The sequence below is a fragment of the Abrus precatorius genome, unplaced genomic scaffold, assembly GCF_003935025.1.
Source record: "Abrus precatorius isolate BTA unplaced genomic scaffold, Abrus_2018 Scaffold8, whole genome shotgun sequence".
NCBI lineage: Eukaryota > Viridiplantae > Streptophyta > Magnoliopsida > Fabales > Fabaceae > Abrus > Abrus precatorius.
The window spans coordinates 1,098,113-1,109,806 of record NW_020874428.1 but is presented as its reverse complement, the minus strand read 5'-3'; the positions used below and the strand labels follow the sequence as shown (position 1 = coordinate 1,109,806).

At 31.0% G+C, this 11,694-nt stretch overlaps 1 pseudogene; it reads right to left on the bottom strand.

The window, feature by feature from the left end:
- Window positions 1-959: 959 nt before the first annotated feature.
- LOC113847170 lies at window positions 960-7,885 on the bottom strand (annotated as a pseudogene).
- Window positions 7,886-11,694: the final 3,809 nt, after the last annotated feature.

Genomic DNA, 11,694 nt, shown 5'->3' with positions numbered 1-11,694 from the left:
TTCACAGGTTAGCCATCTGTCAAAATATTATTGTCCTCGTCATGCAGTTTGTTTAGTTGCAACTATCCTTGTTGCACATTTGGGTTTCACATGTCACTCTGCATGGTAGTCTTTGTAACCTGTGAACAATAGTATTCCAAGAATTTTGACTTTTAAAATTACAATAATCTATTTGTCTAACCTCGATTGAATCTGTGTAAATAATAATAATAATGATTTCATATTTTTTCTAGGTTTTACGGGACCTCACATGAATGTTGTGTTTTTATCATTTAAGAAAGTGCTAACATTTTACTCTTTTTAGTATATTCTTTATTAATAGATAGATTTAAACATGTCTTTACCTAGAACTCTTCTGTATTTACAATCTAAATTAAAACTGAGAAAACAAAAGTCCCATGCATAATATAAAAGAATCATGCACCCTTTTAAATCATAATTCACCTATGTAATTTACACTTTATCCTTAAGATTGATTTTAAAAACTAAAATTGATAAATTTTTATTTACAAGTATTTATTTTATATGCTTAAAATTATCATTTAAAAATGATGTTAACAAAACCATCATTAATATTTTAGTGAGACATTCAAGAATCTAACTCCGTAACAAGGATGGCTTTGCTAATCATTGTTCTAACTAGGGATAAAAATTGAAGAACCAACAAATAATTTTTTTTATTAAAAAAATCATGAAATGTATAAATGTTATACATTTGTAACTAAAGAAAATGTTATACATTTTATAAGAACTATAGTAGTTTAAAGTACATGCAAAATAACTTGATTGGGATTCAAGTCCGGACCAAGCAGTCCCTGTAGTGTAGTAGTTTGGGTTCATGTCCTTACACTAGAACTTTTCTGTTTTTACAATCTAAATTAAACTGAGAAAACAAAAATCACATGCACAAAATGAAAGAATCATGCACCCTCTTACATCATAATTCACCTATATAATTTACACTTTGTCCTTGAGATCATTTCCACTGAACATACTATCTATTTTGCTGAAGAAGATCTTGTTTTGAGTGAATGTCAGACAGGACCTGATGTGTTTCTTGAGCTCTCCCCAGAATAAGGAAGTGGAGAACTGTTTCCATCCTGCAAATTATTTCCATGTGTCATAAGCTTGTCATACTAAATAAGGTCACATTTAGGTAAACAACTTAATAAATCACTTATTCAATAGAAGCTCATCATAAGTTTCACCTTAAACTTATTCAAATAAGCTATGAAGTGCTTACGATAAACTCATAATTTACTCTCATAAACTCATTAAAATGCCACTTGAGCATTATAAGGTATAAATAAGTTCAAAAAATACTCTTCTAAGGACCCCTGCCCTAATAATTCCAACATTAACTGAAAGAACCTTACCAGCTGAAGAGAAACTTGGCTCTGATTGGATGGGCTAAAGTAGCCACTAAACATAACATACTGATCACTATTTTCAGCAAGTGCTCTTAGCCTATTTAGTTCAGGTAGCACTTCCTTGCCAAGATCAGGTCTATCTTTCCTCCTCAGTTCAGCACACCTGACAGCAATCTTTGCAAGGCTCAAGGCATCATCTACTGGCCAATCATTCACTTTTGGATCCAACATATCAACAAATGTGCCCTTCTCAATGGCTCTCTCAACATGATGAGTCAAACCCATTGGAGGTCTTGCTGTCAAAATTTGCAAGAAAATGATCCCAAGAGAGTATATATCAGATTTCACACCTAACATTCCTGTCTGCTGATACTCAGGATCTATGTAACAGAATGTTCCAGCAGCTGATGTCATGCGATACTGTGTCACATTGTCTGCCACAGAGGGAGGGACTAGCCTGGCCAAACCTACATCACTGATTTTGGCCACATAGTTTCTGTCTAGCAAGATGTTGGCTGGTTTAAGGTCTCTGTGCACAAGAGGCTCAGGTTTTGTCTGGTGTAGGAACAGCAAGCCTGTGCCTATTTCAGCTGCAATTTTGAACCTCAGTTGCCAAGGAATTGGAGAAGTGGTTCCTCGGCAAAAGAGGCGATCGTCTAAGCTTCCATTTGCCATGTGCTCATATACAAGACAGCCATATTCTGGACAGGCTCCCAGGAGGAGAACCATGTTTGGATGGCGAATGCAGCTCAAAACCTCAACCTGTAATGTGCATAAGGTTTTTAACTGTGGTTGTGATTGTTGTAACATTGGTGTTGTACTAAAATTTTTGAAAGTTGTAGGTAAATGTGGTTCAAGTTGTGACCTTGTTACAGTTGCAGGCATCTTTAAAATTAAAATTGCAGTAATTTGGCTGCAATTGCAGTCACAGATCACAATTTATCGGATATGATTCCTCTAAAGTGAGAAAGCCTCTAATGTTCACAGGTAAAGGTGAGTAGGTTAAGTACAAGATGAACTTTAATTTAAATCAATGGCAACTCCACCCTAGTTGTACACTTTAGAGGCATTGGAAGCCTTTTTCACTTTAGAGAAGCACTTTACCAATTTGAAGCCATTATGTTTCTTTTTATAAGTATTTAAAATCGTTATGTTGTTAACCAAAGTGTCACATCTCTAAAATTAGACAAGCCTAAGAGAAGTTATTTATGAATATCTCATAAATCTTGTGTATATCTTTGCCATATATCTTTAGCCCTTTCATCCTTGCCTGACTTGTATACTCAAAACCCCATATTTGGTTTTTTGGTTGAAACCAAAACTTCTATATATGATATTGAATTTGAAGTGTTGCATATGTGGGCAGACAGTTTTATGTCTACTTACCTCTCTCTGAAACTGTGACCTTCCTTGTGCTGCATCAGGACGTAGAACCTTAACTGCAACAGGTGTATGGTCCAAAAAACACTTATAAACTGGACCATAACCTCCTTCTCCAATCTTCAGTTGCTCAGAAAAAAAATTTGTTGCAGCTTCAATCTCCTCAATTGTGTACCTTCTATACCTCACATCTTGGCTTGATAAAGCATCAACTGCTTTTCTCTTCTCTTCTGCTTCTCTAAATGCTTTTAATTCTGCATTAATTCTCTTTTGTGCTTCTATTTCTGCAATCCTCTTCTGTGCCTCAGCAGCCTCAATGGCTGCTCTTGATTTTGCCTTCTCCTTTTCTGCGATTGCCAATGCAGCTTCTTCAGCAAGTCTTGCCTCCTCCAATCTCCTTTCTTCCTCTAGTTTCCAGCGCTGGAGTTCTACAGCCTGTGATGCATTGCATAACATGACAGAGTCAGATCTTTTTGTGCTTTTTTAGCTGAGGAAGCAGATGAAATTATTTTATACTTTTTGCTGTGCTGTGAGTGCTTCTTTACAGGCATTGCTATACATTTCCATTGTTTGCTTGAGCTCCAACTTCAGTCTTCTCATTTCAGCTTCCACATCATCCTGTACTTGCAAGACATGATTTGCCCCCAAGGTAGGAGCAATCAGGAATCAATAAATAACATTATAAGTAACTGAAATAGTTAATATTTGATCATATATTTCCAGGATAAACTACACTCAAGCCATGTAGGTTAATACTTTCTCAACTACTCCCCTTAAAATTTTCTTTTTGTCATCTAAACCCTTTAAGTAAACATTGTTAAATTCCACTAACTTTGCTTAATCTACAGTTTTAGGTATATTGAACAATGATTTTAATCGTGTTTATGACATTTGTTGTTTTAATGATACTGTATTGTTAATATTATGAAACATTTTGCTTAATTGCCTATGAAGTTTGTTAAACAGTATACTAACATATGCTAAACTATAGTAAAATATTAATTTGATGATATATTATTGTATAGTTCTGATAAAGTACTTGTATAGCTGTTGATTTTCCAATTTATGGTTGAGATTTTAACAACTAAATTGTTTGTTATATTTGTGATGTATCACAATGTCAATCTTTGATTATCAAATCAGTGGCTACAAATGCACTTTGTCCTTTAAAATGTACTCCCTCACTTTGGAATAGCTATATAAATTATGAAATTCTTTGGCCCTCTTATATCAGTGGGAGAACTACTAACACATGAACAAGTAATACAGGACATAAAAATGCACTTTGCATGCATTTTCTTTCCTTACCATGCCCTGTGATGCAGTGGATGATAATCCCTCACTATCATGTGAGAAGGATGAGAAATCAGAGCTGACATCCATAGACCTCCTTCCAAAATGAGTTGATTCAAAGCTATAATTTCCATCAGTGTCAGAGCTGTATGATAATCGAGGGTTGGAAAATGCTGACTCTGAGTTGTTATACAAGGAAGGGAATAAGCGGTCTGTACTTGGCCTTCCAGAGCTTACAAAGCTTATGTCAGTATCTGGAAATTGAATGTCCCCATAGGACTTTTCCACTCCTCTCCTAGTGAATGGTGACCTGCTTTCAATACCATTTTTAGATAATGCAGAGATTGTTACTTATGTTAGCCATGCAAGATAAAAGTTGAACATCTAAATATTTACGTTGTATGTCACATTGTATACAATTATCTTTGTCTCTCACTAGCTTTTTATCTTTCTTATATGCATGAATCTGAAAAAATACTACAAAATTAAAAGAGACAATTTTAGCTGTCCCATTTTATTGTCAACAAAATAGCTCCTTTACTTATTCCTAAACATATCTCTTGCCATGTTAGCATTTTATCTTCTATGTCACATTTGGGTTTTATTCTGATTCATTTTCTTCCTTTTCAACTTGTTGCTCATTTGGTTTTCTCAATTTTAGTTTTCCAATTAACAAATGAATGAGTGTTCACAGCTTAATTCTTCAGAAGTGACTCAAATAAATATGCAATGGGCTATCAACTACTCATTTTCCCCTTGTTTTATCCCCACTTTTTTTTATCACCGTGATAGTTGATAATGACTACCTGCGAGCAAATTTAAGAAATGTAAATGCTCATTTGCCTAGAAAGAAATGTATAAGGAAAATATTTGCTTTTAGTTTTACCTGAAGGATTCTGTTCCATCCTGTGATCTACGGGGTGCATCAAAGGACCTTCTTTCAAGTCCTGAAAGGAACCAAATTTCTCATTGATCATCAGTATGACAATTCACACACACACACACAAACACATTGACGTGTGATCTTAAGAGATCAAATTAAATGTTATTTCTGGCAAAATAATACCAAAGGAAATATTTAATTTGACCTCTTTAGTTACATTGTATGATCCATGCAGCCGACTTTACCTAATGGGATAATGCTTTTGTTGTTGGTGTGGGTGGGGGTGGTGATGTTACTATTCATGAGAGGCACGCGTGGATCTGATTGGTCTGACTTAGTTGTGGCTTGATTAAGCTGGCTATGCAGAGGGGAAAAGGAAGGAGCAGGACGAGAGGCAGATTTCATGGACTGAATCTTCCCTTTGGAAACAACATATACTGTACAGAAATCTGGGGCACCTTTTGATACTGTTCCTGGAATATCTGCTATCTTGAATCTTCTGATGCAAAAAAGTTCCTTAGTAAATGACACACACAGATACTCAATATGGAAATCTAAGCAACAATTTATGCTTAGTCATAAACACTTGTACAGCAAGGTACATAACCAAAACTTCAAATAACATGATGAAGCCTTAAACTGTTGTGTACATTATGTACGACATGATGACAGTTTTTTTTCCAGTTGAAAGTTTGATTACATGCCAACTTTTCTTTACTTTACATCATTCCATTTAGCATTTAGTTCATTAGATCATTTATAAGCTGCACTTAAAAATATTGATTTTCTTAAGCTTTGCGGTTGAGTTTAAGATCCAAAGGTAGTAAGTTCTTCTTTAAAAATTAAGTATTTATTACATTAAACAAATAAAAGTATCATAAAAATTTTCTTTTCTAATAAAAACTTATTAGTATTAGATGCTTAAACTCAGATCTAAATGTTGAAGTTAACATTTTTCTTAAACTATTTATGCTTCTAGTGACCACATACATATCTTAAATTTACATATTGACGGTGAAATAGGAGTTAAACAGCAAAATTTGGAAAATTTTGTGGCACAACACAATCTTCTCGGGTATAGAGAGATAGAGCGAGAGAGAGGCATAACAACGTACCTAAGAAAACCACTTTTGTTTGAAGAGCCTATGACCAAATGCTCAATTACAGATTGAGAAGCATATTCAATCAAAGCTTTGGACACGTCTACATCTTCTAATACAACATCCTTGCAGTGTATCTATGAACCAACAACCAACAGAAAAAAATTTGATGAGATGCTCAAATAATGTCACGAATTCTAAAATGAAAACTATTTCCAAATTATACTTTTGCTCAATTATGTTTGGTTCATAAGGACACTGTGGTTATCACATTTTAACATTATTATCACAACATGAAACAGTGCACAAAGAACTGGTGTGGAAATGGACGCTTGCCGAGACATCTGTTTGGTTTCAGAAAATTTTCTGTTTCTATTTTTACTTTTGAATTTTTGTTTAGAAAATTGTCGCCTCATTTTCAAAGATTTGTAAATAAAAAACACTAAAAAATAACTTTTTTTTTTCTATTTTCTGTTTCTTTGAAAATATGAAACATAATTAAAATAAGGTGACAATTTTATAATTGAAAATCAGAACAGAAAATAAAAATAGAAAAAAATTTATAAACAAAACAGCTACTAAACTAAAGCAAAAGCTAGTTGAATTTTTGAGATTTTTTTTTTTCCAACTCATTGTTTTTCTTCCAAGAAAAAGGCAACACTTACATCTTTTCGTACACAGAATACACGATAAGGGCGAAAAACTTCTTTGGTTTGTTCATCAGGGTCCTTGCAAACCAGCTCAGAAATACTATTAATCCCTGACCCTGCAATCACCAAAGCGAGTAAACAATCTGGTAGCTAGTTAATGCCTTCTTTTTTCCCTCCTTTTGAAACTTTTTTTTTCTTGTCACTTGTACATTTAACAAATCATATAGCAAAATGAAATATTCGCTCAAATGATCCAATATGCTACCATATCATGGAAATTATTAATATCAATCCCGAAGGATGATTTTAAGAAACTAAAAGTACTAAATTTTATTGAAAAAGAAAATATTTAATATATCAGAAATGCTCCTTCCAATCCTAATTATAACTAACAACCACTACTATTTTTCACTCCAGAATATACAAAACAAAAACGTATTATCAAATGCATTACTTGTTAAATTCTTTCAATACCTTTCTTGTTTTTTTTAGGATTTTTATTATCAAGGCACTCATCCATTGTCTATATAAGTAGATATATTCATTATTTAATAAATGAGTTATTAATTTGATAATTATTACCATGAAAATTTTTAAAACATATTATAAATTTATTACATATAACTATTGGTTTATAGTTTTGATGAATTAGCTATTTTTGTTTCATGTCCAAAAGCCTAGAAAGAGTATAGAAATATAATAAATAGTTTCTTTTTTAAGGAAAACTTTTCACTTTTAAATGCTTAAAAATGTTAACATCACGTGTTACTATAACTTTCATGTAATGGCACAAACAAAATGTATAAGCATAATTCTAAATACTCTTATTTTTTTATGTCTATAAATTTGTCTAATTATTAGAAAAATTTAAATATTTATGTTTTCAAGATAATAAATATATGTACTTTTTTATTTAATACATAATTTATAAAAGCATTAGGAAAATTATTAGGAGAATGTGGAGGTTAATATAACAAAACTCTATTTATAATACTCACTTGGGTTTGAAAGAGAAATAGAAGCTGATCCAGCAAGAGAAGATGGCTTAAGCTTGACATGGATGAGAATCACAGTTGAACCTTTGATGAGGAGATGGTCAATGGCCCATTTGAGTGCATTCTGGCCTCCCTTCTCTGTGTCTATAGCCACTGCCACTATCCCATTCACCCCATCCTTCTTGTCCCAGTGATGATTCTTTTGCAGCCACATTACTCTCTCTCCCTTTTTCTTCCAAAAACCTCTTGCAATATCTTCAACTTTTCTCTTATCTTCCAACGAAAACAAACCCAAAAACCAAAACTCTTATCAAAGGGTCCTCAAAAGTTTCTTTTTTATTTTTATTTTTCTTTTTTTTATGTTTGTTGTTTTGTATTTGGGTCCTATGATGAAGAAAAGGCCATGCCACTTTTTTTGTGACAAGGGAAATGGTTTTCAAGAACAATGCAGGTTAACTTGCTTCGTGTTTTGAATCTCTTCTGTCCCTCCTTCAATGCTGAGAGACAAAAGGACTTGGATGTGTTTAATTTGTGTACTTTGTGTCTTTTGGTGTTTGAAACAATTAGCAACAAAAGGGTATGGTATAGGGAAACGACTAGTATTCCTCTAACTGAAATTTGCAGCCATTTTTGGTTTCCTTTTTAGCTTGTTTGAGCCTTTCATGGACCTAATAACCACAAACATTGTGCTCTCTCTTCCCCATGAGAGAATAACCAAACTTTGCGGGTTACCTCTGACTTTGTCCCTTCCCGAAATTGGAAGACAAAATATTAAGAAAATTTTTGACTTTTTAATGTCTTTTTTTCTCCCTCTTTTTCTTGGAAGTTTTTACAGAAAAAATATTAAAAAAATTAAAAAATACATAAAAGAACCGACCACACATATATTTACAAAAGTAGACTCATTCACTGTAGTATGCACTCCTCAAGAACAAAAATTTTGATGTTATTTTTTTTCAATTTTTTTTAATATTTTTATATAATAAAATAAATTTTATTATTTAAATTATATTTATATATTTATATTTTGTTATGTGAAATTGAATAAAAATAATAATAATATTTATTTTACATAATTATGATAATAAATAATATTTTTAGAAAATAATAATAATTACATTTTTAAAAACTAATTAAAATATTTAAATAATAAGTATATTATTTAAATGAGTAGGGAAATACATCAATGCATATGCTTCTCCACTCATTTCAATCGATTATAATAAGTTGGGATCATGAATAATTTTTTAAACCATTCGTTAAATTATTGAGACTGATCCATCCACACTCATTGCAACTATTTTAGCCTACATAAAGTCTACAATATGTTACACAATCAGCTATAAAAAAGGATGGTTAGGGAAACATGTCATTGAAAATATCTTTAAAAATTGGGAGGAGTCATATCATAAGTTACCTAGACAGTTGCTTGCAATGCAACTACATGTTTCGAGCTTCATTTGAAAATTGAGTACACAACTGGCATACAAGGGTGACTTGCTTGACGAGGGAAATGTGTTTTTCAAGAAGTTGTTTTGGACCTTGAAGCCATGTATTGATGGTTTTGCCTTCTGCAAACTAATTGTTCAAGTGGATGGAATATTTTTGTATAGTAAATACAAATGGACTTTATTAGTGGCAGTAGCGCAAGACGGCCGCAACAACATAATTCTCATTGTCTTTGCTGTGGTTGAAGGTGAAACTAGCAATGCATGGTTCTTTTTTTAAAAAAACTTAAGATGGTACGTAACCCCACAAGAGGAGTTGTGCCTTATTTTGGATCGTCACAAGGCCATAAGAAGTGCATACTCCAGAAATGGAAGTGGTTTGACAGAAAACAATTCTATCCATGTCTATTGCATTAGATACATTGCACAAAACTTCATGTGACGATTCAAAAACGCTACACAGAAGAAAAATGTTATCAATATGGGTAATTTTAATTTTTTTACGTACTCTATATTATCATTAAATTTTATACAATTGTTTAGCCAATTATATTAATTTAATTTGTAATCTTGTTCCAGCATATGGGATGATTGAACTGAGATTCTTTTATTATTACAACATAATAAAAGATAATAATCTTGAAGCTGCGCAATGGTTGGACACATCCCAAGGAAAAAATGAACACTGACACGGGACTACGAATGACGCTGGAGATACATGACAACAAACCTAACAGAGTCAATCAATTCGGTTTTGAAGAAAATAAAAAACTTGCCAATTTGCTCAATGGTCATAGAAACATACACCTGTTGCAATAAGTTCTTCATTGACAGAGGCAAGGAAATAAATGCAATGATTAATGTTGAACATATACTCGAAGGTTGCAACTAAAACAATTCAAGATGCACGGTCAAAAGAGAATACTCATAGAGTTATCACCTTTGACAGAACAAACACTAAATTTTTAGTTGAAGAAACACAACATCCAACAGAAATTCGACTCGTAGAAAGATTTACAGTACAGTTAGATGAGATGTAGTGTGATTGGCAAGTTCCAAAATGTTTACATCTCTTGCTCGCATGTACTTGCTTTATGCTTACACACACACCACAACTTTGACATCTACATTTCTTCCATGTATACCTTACAACAAGTTTCTAAGGTATGCGAAGGTCAGTTTAGAGAAATCAGACATGAAGACTATTGACCAATTTACACGGACTCAACTTTGTGTCCAAATTCAGAACTGAAAAGAACTTCAAAGGGTCGACTCAAGTCTAATAGGATAAGGACAAAGATAGACATTAGAGAATAACAAAGTCGGCCAAAAAATTGTTTTTATTGTCACACTCCTGGTCACACAAGGAAGACATGTCCAAACATTGCTCAAGCTTCTAATTTCTGCCATTAATTTATGTCATTGTTATTACTTTAAAATTTTCTTCATGTAATTTTTAGTTTTATGAATGTCATTGCAACTTATAAATTTTTAGTATTAGTAATTTATATTAAATATATGATTATATATATATATATATATATATCTACATAATATTATTTAATAATATTTATTAATATTAATAACATATTTTTTTAAAATAAATAATTATATATAAATTTTAATAAAAATTAATATCTCAAATTAAATAAATAAACTTATTATTATTTAATACTTTTATTTATTTTATAAAAATATAAAATTAAATAAATTATTATTGTAATTTTTATTTTATACAAATTTAAAATTAATTCAATTATTATTGTAATTTTTATTTTTTTTAAAAATTTAATATTAAATAACCAAAAATATAATTTCAGAATATAATATTAATATCATTTTACAAAAATAAAAATTATATTAAATAATATAATAAAAAAATAAAAATATAATTTGTTATCATAATTATATAAAATTAATTTTAATAAACATGTAAAATAAATATTATTATTATTTTTATTCATTTTTACATAACAAAATATAAATATATAAATATAATTTAAATAATAAAATTTATTTTATTATATAAAAATATTTAAAAAATTTGAGAGAAAAAATAATGTCTAGATTTCGATTCTCAGGGAACCGAATTTTGGCTGCCTCAATGCATGCAACATGCTACAGTAAATGGGTCTACTTGTGTAAATATATGTGTGGTTGGTCCTTTTATATAATTTTTTTTTCTATAAAAATTTCCTTTTTCTTGTCATGTCCGCTATTAGATTTTTATTTTTATTTTTTGAGTTTCATGTTTTAATACCGTTTTACGGGATATGAAATAATATTGCATTAAAAATTACATTATTCATATAACATTTTGTATAATGATATTTTTTTTCTAATTTTCTTTTATTATATCATTTATTTTACTGCCTATTTTTTTTCTTATTTTTAAATTTATTTTTATATAAAATCAAAGTAAAACTAGCATTCTCTAATGTCAATGCGTATTCATTACATCAATGTAGTCATGCAAGCATTGGGGCTTATAAATAAAAAGAAGAAAAAGAAAAACTTATGCATGATAGTGAAATTATTATCAGGTTAAAATTAGTTAAGCATTATATTTTATTTT